Source organism: Equus asinus, chromosome 24 (genome assembly GCF_041296235.1).
Source record: "Equus asinus isolate D_3611 breed Donkey chromosome 24, EquAss-T2T_v2, whole genome shotgun sequence".
Taxonomy (NCBI): Eukaryota; Metazoa; Chordata; class Mammalia; order Perissodactyla; family Equidae; genus Equus; species Equus asinus.
This window is the reverse complement of record NC_091813.1, coordinates 37083504-37101639: the sequence shown is the minus strand read 5'-3', so window position 1 is coordinate 37101639 and position 18136 is coordinate 37083504. Positions and strand designations below refer to the sequence as shown.

Sequence of the window (18136 nt, the reverse complement as noted above, 5' to 3'; positions counted from 1 at the left end):
CCAATGCGTTATGTGACAATCCCTTTTTTAGAGTTGTTTGGCAGCTGCCTCACCCAATAGATGAGTGGAATTAATTGCCATGTGGAAGTGGGGTGGGGGGTGTCAAGAATGGGGGAATCATTGCTTGACTTTAAGCTTCAAAACAGAGGATATCAAATCCATAGTGAATTAACAGCCCTTTCAAAAGCTGGACTTTAATGAGAAATGAAAAAAGTTTGTACATTTCAGTGAGTCCGAGCTTAAAGGACTGACCACAGAATAGATGATAAAGCAGGGAAAAATACAGAACATTATGTAAGCCTTTCTTGGGGGTAGAGAGGAGCAGCCAGAGAAAAAGGGAGAGAAGGCAAGGAGTCAAATGCCAACGTCCTTGTTTCCATCCTTCAGGCTTGAACATCACAGAAAGGAGGTGTTTTGAATGAGAAGTCAAATGCGCGTGCTGTTTTCCATTTGCTATCCTTTTAGGAAAATTGCGGAGTGCCCTGTGCTGACAGGACAGTAGAAATGGCAACATGGCTAGCTTAAAACAGAGAGAGGTCAGGTCTCCATGGGCTGTACATATCTGGCAATGAGCCAGAGGTTGTCATAGGCCCAGGACATAATTTGGCACAACTGAGAATTAACATCGTGCAACTTCCAAGGAGTCAAAGTGGTAACAAGCGGAGGGGCAGCCCAAAGGTGGACTCAGAAGATGAGCACAGAAGGTGTGCTGATGGTGGGTGTGGACAACTTCTCAGACCTGTCCCTGGGAAGGGCTCATGCCAGAGAATAGAACAAGAGTTTTATTAGCTGCATACTGCACGCTGGTGCCCAGAGACCAGCAATGAGGACCCTTCCCCATGGAGATATCACCGACATAAGCTACCCCTGTACCCACACACCATCTTGGGAGGGAGGGGGAAAAGTTTGAAAACCTCAAGAGAAGAGAAATTGCCTGGATAAGTGATTTGAAGTTTGAATTGAAGCTTGAAAATTGCCTGGATAAGTGAATTGAAGTTTGAATTGAAGCATATGCTTGAAAATAACTGAGTTAAGCACATGACTAGGTTATTATCTTTAATTAGCTAATTTAAGTTTCTTCAACTAGTGAGTGGGAATAGATTCCTCAGCAAGATCATACCGTTTCCAAGAAACTTAAGTAAAAATAAGAAAGTTAACATTAAGAGTAAGAAATAAGAAAGTTACTGTATTTTTTACATACCTGAGTTGTAGTAAAACAAATTTGACCCTGAAGCATAAATAATTTGCCCCGAGAAAAGGATCAGCCAAGCACACAAAATATGTCTACAATGATGAACAAGTCGGAGACATCTTAATACTAGATGAAATGTTGTACAGTTTTATGAATTACTGGGCAACATTAAGAACGGTATTGTAGACTTATATTTATTGATCTGGAAATATGTTCACAATATGGGCATCACCCCCAGGAAGGAACCTATTGCCCTGATCACCTTCTTTAAAATGGATCTCTTCATCATTTCCACCCACCCCTGCATTTCCCACCTGAGTTCCTTGTTGGGTCTTTAATACCAGTTAGTCCAGTTTGTAATTATCACATTAATTTTTCCCTGTGTGAGTGTGTGTGTGATTCTCTACGCAACAACTGGACAGGCATTAGGTCTATTTTATTTACTCTTATCTACCTGATTCTCCAACCTAGTGCCTGCATGCTGCTTGGAGTAGCCAGCATTCGTTAATATTGTTGAAAGACTATAGAATGAGTGAAAAAAATTACAACTGCATTTATTCTTGTAAGAAATGCTACATTTATAAATATGCTTGGAAAAAGTCTAGACATGTATATTTTTATATACATATACATATATGTTAATAGTGATTATTATGGGAGGTAGAAATGCAGGTGATCTGAATTTATTTCTTTAAATTTATTTGTCTTCTAATTATTCTTTTAAAGATTGGTACCTGAGTGAACATCTGTTGCCAATCTTTTTTTTTTTCTCTTTCTCCTCAAAGCCCCCCAGTACGTGGTTGTATATTCTAGTTGTCCTTTCTTCTAATTTTTCTACAGTGAATAAGAATTTGTTCTATAATAATTTTTGGAAGTAGTATTTTTAGATTTCCAATAGATTGCAAACACTTTCAGCATATACAGTACAAGTTTTGGTCTTAAAAACACCCCTTTAGATACCGTATTTTAAAAATATAGGGACATGTAGTGCTCGGTTTCACATTTCTCCTTTACCAAAAATACATACAATGATTAAATTCTAATGTTGAGTCATGAAATATTTGGCAGTCATATTCTTTATATTTGAAAAAGATTCAATTGACTTGTATATTTTATATCTCTGTACTTGGTTTTTTGCCCAGGTTTACTTACGGGCCAAACTATAAGATGTTCTTCCCACTTGTAAACTGGTCACAAGAAGATTATTACTTTTTGGGGCTGGTTAAGACCATCTACTTTGAAGGCCCATGCTTAGTGACGTTACTTCTTACCTGGTTTCACATAGCTTAAAGAGAAGATGAACTCTATTTTTACTGCATATCTGTTTGGGAAATTTTAAATTTATCTCTTTGTTGGAAATTTCTTAGTCTTATTGCTATGGTCTCAGATCACAACGAGTCCTAAGAGTAGGAGTTCTGTAGCTGTTCGGGGCGGGGGAGGGTCAGCCATAGCAGCTGTCTGCATTTAGCAGTTGTTTCTGTTCCGTGTCTTACCCATCAAATCACAAATGAGTGGATGAGATATGATTGGCCAGCAAGCCCTACCCGGGTCAAAACTTAGAGAATTGCTAATGGGCACCATTCTCAAATAGGTATGTTGTTTCCTTGTGGAGTGCTGTGCACAATCTGAGAGAGTTTAATAGTGAAACATTTTCATCATGTGTTGAATGATTTTGCCTTTGTTGCTTTGATTTTTTAGAGTTTTTTTTTGTTAAAGTAGACGTGCCTTTAAGTTTTATTGACTCCATACAATGATAGATATCTTTGCTTCAAAGAAACAAAGCTTACAAAATCTTACAAGACATTTTGGACATCGAATGGCTCTTACCAATGATTAGTTAATCGTCAATCAGAACATGTGGATTAAATTTCTCCTCCTAAATACCCACTGGTTTGATATTCTAGGAAAGCTCTTAGGGTGCCTCAGTGTACTTGTTGGTACTTATTGACTTTCCAAATAGCAATGAACTCATGGAGGAAATACTAATTCAAAATTTAGGTCCCTTTCCCCGATTATCTCAAATTTTTTGAAGAAGAGTTCATACATAGGCATAAGTAGTAGATGGGACCAAATTTCCCCAATGACATGCTTTATTTAAAAATGCGCTTTCTGTTAGAGTAGTTGAAATCACGACTTACTCCTTTGAGAAGATAATTTAACCCATGGTTTTCTTGATTAGAGTGCATTCTGGCATTACCTGTGGCTATACTCTTTTCAGTAACATTGACATGCATTGCTTAATTAAATTGAAACTCTCACTTTATATGACACGTTTTGTCCAAATCACACTTTTATATATCAATTCATAGACTGATGCATGTAAATTTGCTCCTGAAAAACTAAAGTGTGTTACCTTTTTGCCCTAACAAAGCATTAAGAAATGATACAATTTTATTTCTATTCTTTCCCTTGCTGTTTTTCTGTAGGAACATCAGCTGACTTGTGCCTGGAATTAGCTCTTTATACATTTTCTAAAAGTTGCTGTTTGTGGGCATTGCTAAGACTGACAATTTCTCTGTGTGGCATTGGCTCTGTCTATGCGTTCGTATGTAAACCTGTTAGTAAACTTTCTTTGCAAGTGCGTTAGTGATATAAGTGTATAGATTTTAGTGGATGTATTTTCTCTTCTTTTACAACAGTGTGAGAGAAGAGCCAAGAGCAGACTCCCTGCTGTGATCACTTAGGCCCTACATGATCTAGCGTGGACCCACGGCTCTGACCTCATTTTGCACCCCTCTCTGCCTCACTATTCTGCAGCCACTATTCTCCAACCTACCTTCTGTTTCTCAAATGCAAAAGCGCATTGCCACTTGCCCTTTACCAGATCACAGCCCGAATGGGGCTCAGAGATGCCTTCCCATGCACCCTACTCCCTCATTGTTCTCCATCCATACTTAGATTTGTTTCCTACATTGCATATTTTACTACTGGAATTAGTTTAATGTATTTGTTTCCTACCTCACTCTCCTCATTAGAAAATCAGCTTACAAGGACAGGCCATGTGTGTCTTGCACAATGACATAGGCAAGGGCTTGGCATGTGGTTAGTTCTAAATAAATATATAATCAATGAATGATCCTCTGATATAACCCTTGCAGAAAACTGTATAAATTTCCTAGGGAAATGATTTGCTGCAACAAATGGAAAGAATAAATCAAGCAAAAGGTCTTTAATGCTGGGGTCTCTATGGGAGACTGAAAGCCCTTAGATGTTCCATGTTCTCTGGTCAAGAGAATTTCACCCCTGGTTGAGGAAAGACCCTTGTCCTCATCTCAGCATAGTGCCCACTGGAGAGAAAGGGTCTCTAGGACCATTCCTGGAGAGATGGATTAATATCAGAGACCAAAGGGCTATGTCACAGAATGAACAGGATGCTGCTGAAGGGGTGATGACTGGGAAAGCCACACTGTGAGTTCCTGGAGCATCTAAAGAATGGAAAGTGGATCATGGTGATCATCATCATGGAAGCTACTCACAAGAAAGGGAGGAACCGGAGTTCTGAATCTTTACTGATTTTGCTCATGAGGCTTGCATGTATAGGAATTGTTACAATTTTTAAAAGTCATTATTATTATTATACCACCTCTTAATTTTATTTCCCAGGTTGGCGTATTTTGGCAAACTCCTTTTCATATTTTCAGAAGAAAACTTCCCCCACACCTCTTTGAAGCACAAACGTCCCTTGGATTGCTACAGTTACACTTCAATACGTTTGAATTCAGTACCCCTTTTTTATGATATATTCTCCTCTCTCTGATCATTTTAAAACATTTCAAAAATAAATTGACCCTTTTTATGGATGTGACTGCTCCTCCTTTTGTGTCCCTAAAAGAATTATAGCTGGGCAGAAAAAATAATATTGCTCATGCTTCTAATTTTTAGAAAAATTATTCTCTGAACATATAATTAGAAGATTTTCAGAGACTATGGATTACAAAGTTTTCTTTTGTCCCTACTAATTTCTATTTGAAAAATTAAATGTATTTGTATGATATGACTCAAGTCTTTCTATTTGGGAATAGTAAAGGTAATAATAAACTAATGAAGTTCTTGTACTTCAAATAATAGCAAAAGAATGCTAAAGGAAGGTTTTTTCTTTTTATCTTTATCTTGGTTATAGACCAAATAGTTTACAGATGGCAACAATAAGTAAAAGACAATTTACATTTCCTCATTCAGTTCAAATCAACAAACGTTTATTAAAGAAATACAATTTAGCCAAATTAAGATTTTGGCATTTGAGAGCCAGCCCTGAGGGTCTAGTGGTTAACGTTTGGTGCTCTCACCACTTTGGCGGCCTGGGCTCATTTCCTGATGGTGGAACCACACTGCCTGTCTGTCAGTTGCCATGCTGTGGCAGCGGCTCACATAGAAGAATTAGAGGGACTTACGACTAGGATATGCAGCCATGTACTGGGCTTTGGGGAGGAAAAAAAAAAGAGGAAGATTGGAAACAGATGTTAGCTCAGGGCAAATCATTCCCTGCGCCAAACAACAACAACAACAACAACAAAAACACCACACCACTTTTTCTTTAAAAAAAAAAAAAGTTGGACATTTGGGAACCTGCCTATGAAAAGAAAAGGTGCTCATTTTTATGGCTATACAGCAAAATTTGGTCATTGAAATCTGATCTTATTTGATGGGCAGGAAGTTTCAGTCCAATGTCAGATCAGGGAAGAATCCAATTCCAGAATAAAAGCAAATGAGAAAAATCAAGATGCTGTTCTGAGTATTCCAAATGATCAGTTTGTCTCTTTGGTTTAGGGTATTCTAATGGGTAGCATTGCATGTAGTGGAAAGTTTGATGAAAGTAGGAAATTGTGGCATTGTTCTAAATGTTTTGTTTTGTGAATTGGAGGGCCACGTAAAAGAGAGTGAAAGAGAAATATTAGGGTCAACGGGTGCCAGTGGGGGAGCAGTGGTCATGGAAATGCATAAATTCAAGAAAGCAGCTAGAGAAGATCCCTAACCTGCAATGATTAAGGCATGAGCTAACATTTGAGCCAAGCATCCTCTCCTTGGTCACCTTCTTTTCTTCTCCCCTCCTTCTCCTTTTCATCTCCAAAATGCTAGAGCAGACAGCACAGGCAGCAGCAGCTCCAATAGAGCACAAGCCTGGCACTGCCAGAACTGAGCATAGTCACAGCTGCAAATCCTCCTTAAGCTCTGGGATCCCTACCATTAATCGGAGACTTTTCTAGGTTCAATGGACAAGCTAAACAACAGCATGACCAGGGCCGAGAGAAGAGGCTTTCCTTTATGCCACCTTCACAGCTCTGCAAGTTGTGTTATGCAATTTTAAACAATAGCATATTCATGGTGTATACACATTGCCTAATTCTGAGATGTATGGTATGTTAAGTGTATTTAACTATGACTTTAAACCCATAAGGATATCAAATTGTTTTGCGTCAAAATCTATTGTTTCAAAATAGATTTTTGAGTTCCAGACAATGGTAGGCTTGTTTCAAATAATATTTTCCGTCATATTTCTGCAGAAAGACTTTGGACACTAACTTAGAGTTTGCTGCAATGAGATGTGAATTACCTACAATTTTCTATGCAGGTGATACGAAGATACTAGCAGGAAAACATTGCTGTGGATTGGGTAGCAAAAATAATATTGTTTGCACTTTCAATTTTTTTAAAAAATAATTAGTTGAACTTACAATTAGAAGAGGATCTAATAATCAGAGTAGGACTAAAAGTTACATGTGAACTGACAGGTTAAGTTCATTTGTAAGATATAAAGTTCATCGTTACCTTTTAAATAGAAGGAATATGTGTAGACAATGAGGTGGATTCCTCATGCAATCAGTTTTAGACCTGCTTTGGCACATTAGATCTAGCTTTCTATTCTAAGGGGCATAAAAGGAAGGTGAAGGCACTGAAGCAAATACAGAGGGGGAAAAAAGCTTTTTTAACAGAAAGGAAGAAATAACTTTCTAGATGACAATGGCGAAATTGGCTTTTTTTTTTTTTAGTCTAGAAAGGATTAAAAAATAATTTAATATCTGTCTTCAAGTCACTACATTTCTGTAAAGAAATGGTGAAGGTAAAATGGAGACGAGTGTGGTGTAACTTCAGTGAGGTTGGTTGGGAAGGGGGGGTGAGGTAGGGGCTAGCAGGAGGAGGTTGTGGGGCAGAGAGAGGCTAGTTTTAAGATGCTAGGACTTGAGGTGTTTAAATGCCAAGGAAAGGATCCATCTGAGAGCAAGTGGTTAAATTTACAAGAGGGTATATGGTAAGGTAAGGTTTTCGAGAGTTTAGAAAAGATGAAATCCAAAGCACAATAGAGGGACTGGCTTTAGGGGGTAGAACAGCTCCTTGACTGTTAGATTTAAGTGATAGGAAAATACTCCACTGGTTAGACACGCCATCCTTTCTCTATAGTTAAATGAGCTTTCCTTCCCCTCTCCCTCCCTCCTCTTTCTCCCTCCATCTCTCCCTCTCTCTCTCCCTTCTTTATTTATTTCACTATTATATGTAATTCTAGTGTAAATATCTCTCATTATAAGTAGAAAATGAACACTTACTACCCTGCCTAGTGCTTTCCCTAAACACTGTAACAGATGGGTATACAACAACATGATTGTTGTTTAATACTAGTATTCATACTACTGCAGTTTCAAGTTCTATTTGCCCAAGATATTTTTCCTGTGGCCTTTTTTTATAGTAGTATCTTAATTGATAACCTCTATCTACTGCAGCCTTTATCACAGTATACTATGTTACTATAATATACTAGCTTTCTTGTCTATCTCCTCCATTGAAAACAGAGTTTCTATTTTCCTCCTAGAAACATTATTCTTAAGAATATTGATAATTAGTAAATTTTATAGGAAATTGGAAATAGGGAAATACAACATGAGACGGTTAACTTGGCTAGGCTTCATGAAGCACCAAATTGTAGCATTGTTGTGAAAGTTAAATGGCAGGAATTAAATAATATTAGTGTCCCAGTAAATTATAATTACTGTCAATGCAAATTTGTCAGTTTTCTTTAAAAGGACTTACTTATTCATTCTTGATTTTTGAAAAATGATTTTTAAGTCATTCAAATATTTTAGAGTCTACTCTGAGCCAGGTATTGTTTTGATGCTGGGCACACAGGGATGGATGGTCCCTGCTCTCCAGGATGTCAAGCTTTAAAGACCTGACAAGTAAGCTAAGAAGATACTAGTAAACTAATATGCTGTGATAAATGCCACAGTAGAGATAAGTATAAAATTAATTAGAATGTATCCATTAGGATATTGCTATAACAAAGGCCAAAACAGCAATAGCTTAACGAATAGAAGTTTATTCTCTCTTACTCATTTAGTCTGAGCATCAACAAGCTGGGGCTGCTTTGACAGCTCCACAGTGTTGATGACCCAGGCTCCTTCTATCCTATTGCTTTCCCATTCTCACATGTTGCTTCTATTTTTGTGATCTGAGATGACTATTCCAGCTTCCTCTATGAGGACTACAACCCAGCTAGACGGGAGAAGGAGAAGGAAAAGACATGAGCCATCCTTTAAACAGCATGAAAGTGGCACATAGCACTATGCTCACATACAATCGGTCTGAACTTGGGTACACAGGCACACTAGTGAGGCAGAGAGATGTAGTCTTCAGCTGAGCGGCTACATGCTTAGCTCCACTCAGGATGACGGTACTAAAGGAGGAATGAGCCTCTGCCAGCCTGGGTGAAAGAAGAGGTCCAAGAAGGATTTGCAAGACAGTGAGGTGTGGGCTGAGAACTTATTTTAAGAATAGGGCCTGAGATTTAAATAGAATTTTACTAACGGCAAGCGCTTTCCCACACATTTTTCAATATGGTACCCACAACAATCCTGTTAGGTAATCAGGGAAAACGTGATTACTCCTATCTTATAAATAGGGAAACAGAGTGGGGCTGGCCCCGTGGCCGAGTGGTTAAGTTCGCGCGCTCCGCTGCAGGCGGCCCAGTGTTTCGTTGGTTCGAATCCTGGGCGCGGACATGACACTGCTCATCAGACCACGCTGAGGCAGCGTCCCACATGCCACAACTAGAAGGACCCACAACGAAGAATAGACAACTATGCACTGGGGGGCTTTGGGGAGAAAAAGGAAAAAAAAAATAAAATCTTAAAAAAAAAAATAGGGAAACAGACTTGAGTTAAATGACTTGATCAAGGTCACATGTCTAATATAAGATCCTAAAATAAAATCTTTGTTTTCTGACTTCTCAAATCCGATGATATTGCAGATAGCACAGCAAAATTTGACTAGTATTGAAATGAATTTATCTTATTTCCAAAGGCATTCTCTATTTTGGGACTTAGTTGATTCATCAATGTAGCATCCAAAAATAACAGTCTATAAGAGCAAGTGGAATGATGGTAAGAGAAATATAAGTAAAATTTCTACTTTTGTGAGCTTATTTCATACTGTGAATACATCCAGAGTTTTCCAAATGGTTTACCTTGGGAGGGGGAAAAAGATCAGGGCACCTGAGAGGTACTGATGAGGAGTCATAGGCTCCCTGCCCTAGCGGGCTGTTTCTGTTCAGTGTGAGTCACTTCATTAGCACAGATGATTCTTGCTGCCAGTTGCTGCCCTTCAGGGAGGCTATGGCTGTGGGAACCAACGTGTGAGCTTTGCTTTCACACCTTCCACAGGCAGAGACACAGTGGCAGCTGCTGTGCACAATCTAACACTGGCTGTGACTGCCTTTCTTAAACGCTTCATCTCAATAGAATCTTGGGTCCTAAAAACCTTACAGACAAGAGAGTTTTTCAACAGCCGTCATTTATGCTTTTACATATGAGATGGTGTTTCAGCGAACAGAGTTTCTACCCTATTGTGGGGTCCTCATTTCGTGTTATATATCATTGCATGGTGGCCTTCTGTCACCCACACTTAGCATACTTTCTGAGCATTATTGCTTCCAAAATAAGAGAAAAATTTTTACCGAGTTTCAAGATTAAATTTTTGCAATAATCAAAAAGAATGAAACCCAAATCCATCTTGTAATGTGCATGCCTCAGCTTCTTTCGGAAGAATACACCGTAATAGCATTAGTCCTGGAACCCGAATTCTCTGCATGACTTTCCTCATCTTGTGCTTAAGGTTTTACATTTTTAGAAAGTCTTTTCTTTGTGAGATGATACTTATCAGAGAATATTTATTCAAGTGGATAGACAGGTCCATGAAAATGAGTTCAAAATACAGTAAAATGTGGTCAATGCTGTAATTAATTCGTGATTGATAAGTGATGGAGAAGATGACGGGAAATAGCGTGAAAGTATAAGATGGAATAACAGCCAGAATATCTGTTTCCTCTGAAACTTTGTAGAATTGAGAGGCAGTGTCCTTCTAGAATGGTCTTTCTTTTTACCCAGAATAATTTTTGCATTGTGGTAATAACCTCTGCTTAAACCCTCTTCTCCTCTCTCCTGCTTTTTCTTTATTAAGAGAGGGATAGGGTATATTTTCACAGGGGGAAGGGAAGAGCTGCCAACGCATGGGTGCCCCCCATCCCCAATACAAGAACCTTAAAGAAAACCCTGTGGGTATTCCCTAAATTTTGTTCTACCCAAGGAATGTGATGAGAAGGGAGATAATTCTAATTCGGGAGAGGCGTGGATTTCCCGTCAAATGAGCTTGAAATCAAATGAAGCCTTTCCCTCTGCTGTAAAACGTTCCTCAGTTCCGTGTGGCATGTTTTTCCTCCCCTTCACTTTGGTGTCACACTCTAGGGACTGCTGTGGTCATTATCACTGTCATCATCATTGAAGGCCATGCAAGACTTCACAGATCCCTTGATCTTTATACCTTGTCCCCAAGGGAGGATATGGTTTTCCTCCTTTCGGTCACTGGCTTGCTCTCCTGCCCATGTAATAAATAAGGTCACCAAGCTGGTCAGCAGCTGCCCTCCCTCTGTTTGTCACAACTAGTTGGGTTCTTTCTTCTGTTCCATTTGGCTTGAGACCTTCCCTCCCCCCTCACTTCCTTTCTTATCCTAGTTCATTGCTTCAAAGTTCTCTTGACAGTAGCAAAATTCCCCTAGATTCTATAGTATTTTATTTTCCCTAACTCAAACCTTAGAGAAAAATGAGTGATTTTTTAAATCAAATTTGCTAAAAGTAGTGATAATGGAAATATTTTTAAGAAAAATGAAAAATTTTTTGGAAACTTCATTCTTTTTTTCATCGTCTATCTATTCCTTAGTGATTTTTATCATAGGCCTAAACTTTTAAGGCAATTAACCAATTAATTGTGTCTTGCATCTAGAGATGGGGATATTTCACTTGATTACCAGAGGCCCCATGTAGATCAGCTCAGTTATTGCTTATAATGGAGAATTATAAAAATTACCAATTCATGAATTTGTATTGTTATCCAAATACAGGCCTCAAGAGTTCTGCTTAGTTAATAGAACTGTGATAGCTCATAACTTTATAGATATTATATATACCTAATAATTATAAATGGAAACATTTGTCTTCATTTAAGATAGGAACAAAATATTGATCAAATAAGTTTTCTTAAATTTAACTTACCATTTTAAGTATTGGTCTCTCAGAGGTATTTTCACTGATTTGCGTATATACTTATATTTATATAAATTTATATAAATTAGATAGAGATAGAAATAGGCATAGACATAAAATTGCAAAATTCCCTGTTTGGAAAATAGTCAACAGGACAATATGCTCCAACACCTCTCTTTGTGGGGAAAAATGGCTGGTCTGGAGGAGCAGGAACTTGATGTTCTTGGAGCCTATTTCTCATTCTCTCTGAGATGCAATCTTCTCATGGCTGCTTTTTCTTGTCACATAGGACTCAGCTCAGACCTTACATGCTGAAGGAGACCCTCCTGCACCCATCTAAAGGAGTCTCTGGTCCCCTGCTCCCACATGCTCTTTGGTGTCATTCTGATTCATTTTCTTCATGATCCCAATTTCTTCCTGATAATGTCTTACTTATTGCTCAGTTATTTATTTTGACTACAGTGTAAGCTCCCCTTAATTATGTTTTGTCACCACTATGCACTCAGTGCCTACAATGGTACCTGGCACCAAGGAGGTACTCAATAAAGATGGATTGAATGCATATGTGTTCTAAATTGCCATTGCTACCAAGGTCACAGAGAAAAGATACGGAGCTGATACAAAATTGGAGGGGAGGGGTCATCTCCTAGGTAAACGCTACTGGAAAATTCTTTATAAGCCACACTATTTTGTATCACAATGACAAAAGCTTTTCCACTGTCCTATCTGTAGTCACTGCTTTTAGAGGAAAATGAAAGAGAAGAAAATAAAGAGAGAACAACAAAATGAAGGACAAAGGAGATGATAGTGCTGAAGTAAAGAGTTAAGAGATGTGTTTTAAAGCAACTTTAAATGATTTTTTAGTAAAGCTTATTTTTATCCTTTGAACTAAGATAACTGACTTTCCCCCGGGGGAGATTTCATTTTGAGGCAGATTCTCACAAATCACATTTTAAATCCTATGGCAGGAGGACCTTTCTTTCTTTGTCAAGCCTGAATAACTGTTTGGAGGGCTGGGGACACCTTCACACTGGGGTGGGGAAGGTCACTGTTCTCCCTCCCTTGCTGCTTTCGCAATGGCCCTGCCCTCTTCTGGGGCTGGCAGATGGTCACAGTGAGCAGGGCAGTACCAACTGGGAAGAGAGAACGAGTGCAGAGCTGCGCCTGCTGCAAGCATAAGGGAAGCAGAGAAGGCTGGGGTCCCGCTGAAGGACAGCTAGAAATCTGAGAAAAGAGGCAGGGGGCTATACTTCGTTTTTGTCTTTTAACTTTCTATTTAAGGGTAATATTCTCAGAAAAAGTGCACAAACCCTAAGTGTAAAACACGATGAAGTTTTACAAACTGAGCAGCACTGTGTACCGGTGCCCACATCAGGAAGCAGAACATGATCAGCGCCCCAGAAGCTCTCCTTGTGGCCCCTTCCTGTCACTACTGCTCCTCGCTGAGGTTACCCACTCTCCTGTTTTGCTTGTTCTTATACTTGACATAAAAGGAATTATACACAATGTATTGTTTTGCATCTACCTTCTTTCACTTTCTCTCATGTTTATGAGAGTCATCCACATTTATCATATATTGTGTTTGCTCATTCTTGCTGCTGTGTGGTGTTCCATTGATGAATACAACCCAATCTATTTATTCTGCTGTTGATGGGCAATTGAATAGTTTCCTTTTGTGGAGGTGGGCAGCTATCCTGAATGCTCTGCTATGAACATTCTAGTGCATCTCTTTTGATGAAAGAATATACACACACACAGACACATTCCTGTTGGCTATGGAGCTAGGAGTGGAACTTCTTGGTCACGCAGTGTGCATATGTTCAGATTTAGTAGATAAGCCAGTTTCTGGAGTGGTTGTATACATTTATACTCACACCAGCAATGTATGAGAGTTCCAGATGCTCTAGCTTCTCGCCAATATTTGGCATTTTCTGTCATTTTCATTTTAGCCATTCTGGTGGATACACATTGAATATGGTTTAATTTCTATTTCCTTGAGGGTACCTTGTTTTTAAATGCTCCAGTCACAAGGTTTTAATCTCATGTCTGCTGCTGAAGCCAGGAGTGAGCTACCTGTGGGATTAAATACAGAATGAGACTAAAGACCAAATTCATTCCAAGAGAATAGAAAGGTTAAAGGTTCCTGGACTCAGAAACAAAGAGAAAAAATCAAAGAGGGCAGCAAGGTTACTTTTGAAACAAGTACAATTTTTCCCCTGCAGTTCATCAGGCAAGGTAAAATCCATCTTCTCAGATAGAATAACTTTCTCTATTCTAGTCAAGAAAAAGAAGAGTAGATTTTTAAAAAAAATCTGCAGTCTTTCATAGAGAAACGGCTACATAGTACTTGACTATAAAATTCAAAACAATAGTGAGGGGATAGACAGATCTATGACAGACTTGGTCCTCACGCTCCTGAGGTGCCCCTTCTAGAGGACAGTGAGAACAGGAACCCAGAAACTCACAAATTAATGTTCTGGATAAGCCTCAGAGATCAGAGATCTCCTAAACCTCTCTCCAGGAGTACTGTTTTGGGAAGGGGAAGAGATACAAAGGGGGAAAAATCACCTCTGTTTGTTCCTTTCTGTTTTTCTTTTTTTATTATTATATCAAATTATGGGTTGGACTCATTTAAGTAAACCAGATGGAAATACAGAGAATTGAAGCTGAAATCTTAAGGCTGCCTAAGGAATCAGGGCACTTTGTTTCTGGTTCTTAGAGACCATCAGTGGGCTTGATTTTGTGTCTTTATAACTGTCCTGCTTCAGAAGGCACAGGCCCATCAAAAGTCTCTTCCCCTAAAAGTCTATTAAAGTGCTATAATCATATAAGATTTTCCACAGGAGAAGCTGGGTAAGGGGTACACAAGACCTCTCTATTTTAGCAACTTCTTGTGAGCTATAGATATTTCAAAATAAAATACAAACATTCTAAATATCTGTCTTCTAAAACAGAGAATCTATAAAAATAAATTTCTTTGGATTCCAAACAGATAAAAAAATTTTCTGCAATTTTAACAGCAATCACATGTGTTCCTGTAGCTTAAACATAGTAGAGAAACTCCTCTCCAAAGTGCCTATTAAAAGATTTTTAGGTGCCAGCCCTGTGGCGGAGGGGTTAAAGTTCCACATGCTCCACTTCCGTGGCCCTAGGTTCACGGGTTCAGATCCCGGGGGTGGACCTACTCCACTCATCAGCCATGCTATGGAGGTGTCCCTCATACAAAGTGTAGGAAGATGGGCACAGATGTTAGCTCAGGGAAAATCTTCCTCAAGCGAAAATCTTCCTCAAGCGAAAAAAGAGGAGGATTGGCAACAGATGTTAGCTCAGGATGACTCTTCCTTACAAACAAATAAATAATAAATAATAAATAAAATTTAAAAAAAAAGAGATTTGTACCCTAGCTGGAAGCATTGGCACACTGGGCTCTGGTACTGGAGCGTAGCATCCTGAGTACTCTGTTTACACGATGGATGTATGATAGTGATTTTCACTGCTTTATTTCTCCAAGATGAAATTGCCACTTAGCCTTCATAAAGATTTTAATGAAAAAAATTAAGGACATAATCAAACAGTCTGCAAACAATCCAGCAAACTAGTTGCATATAATGGCCTGCAGTAGGTCAACCATGTTAGCCTCTCATAAGAAAGACAAATAAATAGAATTATTTCTAAATTCCCGTGAGATGCTAATTGAACAGGAAAATGTAACCAAATTATTCATCCACCCCCCCCTTAGCTTCTAAATTATTCCCAATTTTAGTTCTTCAGACTTAACTTTTTAAAATAAATGACCAGATTTTTAAAATGTGGAAATAGCAAGCAATTAAACACAACCATTTTAATTGCTTCAATTAAATTTGAGAATAAAATAATGAAGATTATGCAGTTAGTTTTCACCTTGACCACTATACAAAAGAGGTTTCTTTTTATGAACTGGGGAAGGAAACAAAGAAAATTTTGAAAAAATTAATTATGCTTTGCTTATTTTTGTCGTAGTAAGTTTTTCTTCAGGAAAAGTCTGCTACGAGTTTCTTTGTAGAGCTTGCTTGCTTTCCGGGGATTCTCAGACCACCTTTTTTTTTTTTTTTTAAATATATTTGTCTTAAGTGAAGAAAGGTAAAGAGCAAACAAACAAAAAAGTGAGTGATTAAGTAAATGCCTAGCTGTAGATAAGCACCTCATAAAAAATGATAAATATACCAGACATCAGGAAGATTTAGTGAAAACGTTATGCATATTTTAAAACATATGTGAATTTATCCATAGGATAAAGTAGAGTGGCAGAAAACTAAATATTCCCACCAAGTAAATTATACATGTGAAGTTAGATAATGCAAATAAATTCTAAATATGCATAAAACATAAGCCACTAAATACATATTTACTTAAGAGGCCCCACAGAAATTTATACAAGACTATTTACTAATATTCACATAATATTAGTATGGAACATATTAAAGGGCATTTGGTCACACATACCAAACATGCAAAGACTATGAATGAGGGTTATATATCAGCTAATGTTAGCTTTTCACAAAAGAATGTGAGACCCCAAGAGAGGTAATTAGACATTATGGTAGAAGGAGGTGACTGGAGCATTATCATACCAAAGAACTGATATTTGTGACAATATGATAAAGTTATGAACACGCTTGCTTTCAGAGCTAAATAATTAGAACTTCAATCAATACAGCAACCTTGAAGCTACAGACTGAAGCAAATTACTTTTAGGTAAGCCTGAAAAGAACCAGGACGTTCACATAATGTCACTTTCATTAGAGGAAACTTGCTTTTCTTTCTTTTGAATGCTGCCTATACAATTAATTTTAAAACTCACCCACTCTTTTGTTCACTTATTCTTTCACTCATTTATTCATTTATTCAACAGTAGTGAACAAAATGACAGAAATCTGTGTATTTATGAGGACAAAGCAAATAGAGAGTAAGACGTTTAGTATAGTATGTTATATGGGGCAAAATAAGGTAGGAGGGTAAATGGAAAAGGGATGATTTGCAATTAAAATAAGGCAGTCAAGGGGCCAGCCCGGTGGGTGTTGTAGTGGTTAGGTTTGATTGCTCTGCTTTGGCGGCCCGGAGTTTGCCAGTTCAAGTCCTGGGCGCAGACTTACACGCTGCTCGTCAAGCTATGCTGTGGCAGCATCCCACACACAAAGTAGAGGAAGATTGCCACGGGTGTTAGCTCATGACAATCTTCCTGAAGTGAAAAGAGGAACATTGGCAACAGATGTTAGCTTAAGGCCAATCTTCCTCACCAAAAAAATAGTAATAAGAGAGTCAAGGAGCTTGACATTTGTGAGATAAATGGAAAATGAGGGAGTGTGCTGTGCAGGTATCTCAGGGACTAATATTCTAGGAGAGGGAAGAACAAGTATAACGAACCTGACGCCAGAAAAAACTTGATACGTTTGAGGAATGGCAAGGAGGCCAGTGGGGCTGGAGTAGAGTAAGAGAGAAGTGGGAGGCTCAGAATAGAGGAGGTCAGACAGGTGGGTAGGCTATGTGGTAGTGGCCATTTGAAAGGCTTCAGCTTTCACCCTGAGATGGAGGACATGTTCTCTTCATGGAAAGTATCAGCTGGGTGTTGCAGGGGGCTCAAATTAGCTAGAGGGAAGAATTGGTGTGGGGGGCAGCAGAGAACATGGCTGGTTAATCTGGGGTTTTTTTGCTGGAAAGCTTTTTGGTATCCCTAAACCTGCTTTCACTGGGATGAGTGACATCATAAACTAGGGGTCCAGCTGGGAGACCTGAGTTCAGTCCCAGCCCGCGGGATCTCCTCCTCTCCCGCCCTGCAACCACAGGACCCCGGGGCTCCTCCTTCACAATATTGTGGGCAGGTGCACTTTATCTCTTTCCTCTTGTGGCTTTTTAGTCTTGACCTCCCACACACAAACAGTAACAGACAGCGGGCAAAGATACTACACATGTCACGTTTCTTCACCCGGACACACCCAGCAGATTTTATTTTGATGAAATAGAATTTAAAAGATATTCTATATATTGTCAAAGTTGACTTGCTGTGCACTTTTGCTCCCTCTGCTGGTTGTGAGGAATGTGAAAAACCACAATTCTTACATTGCCCTGCTAGGAGCCTTCGAGAGCAACCTGCCAGATGTTTCACCATGGTTTAAGCCAGAGGAGGAAGAAAGTCAAGCACGTGATGGGCACGAAGCAGACGACCTGAAGGGAAAGTTTCATTCTCTGCCCTGCCCGTGATGGAGCTGTGGAATCACGAACTTTGGCCCCATGGCGCACAGATGAGGAGGCTGAATTCTAGAAACTCAGGACCTTCTCAGCTCCCAGGTCCACAGGTAACTTAGGGTAGTATCAGGGCTTGGAGAAGCACTCTTGGTGCTTGTCTTAAGTATGAAAACTTCGTGGATGGTGAGATTGTGCTGTT

At 39.0% G+C, this 18136-nt stretch overlaps 1 long non-coding RNA gene across 2 annotated transcripts in view; it reads right to left on the bottom strand.

The window, feature by feature from the left end:
• Positions 1 to 18136, bottom strand: part of LOC139041824 (uncharacterized) — an 82929-nt gene that overhangs the window by 37955 nt on the left and 26838 nt on the right. For both annotated transcript variants that reach the window (XR_011497801.1, XR_011497802.1), the window contains exon 2: positions 13590 to 13788. This is a non-coding gene — a long non-coding RNA (uncharacterized lncRNA). The remainder of the gene's footprint in view (positions 1 to 13589; positions 13789 to 18136) is intronic.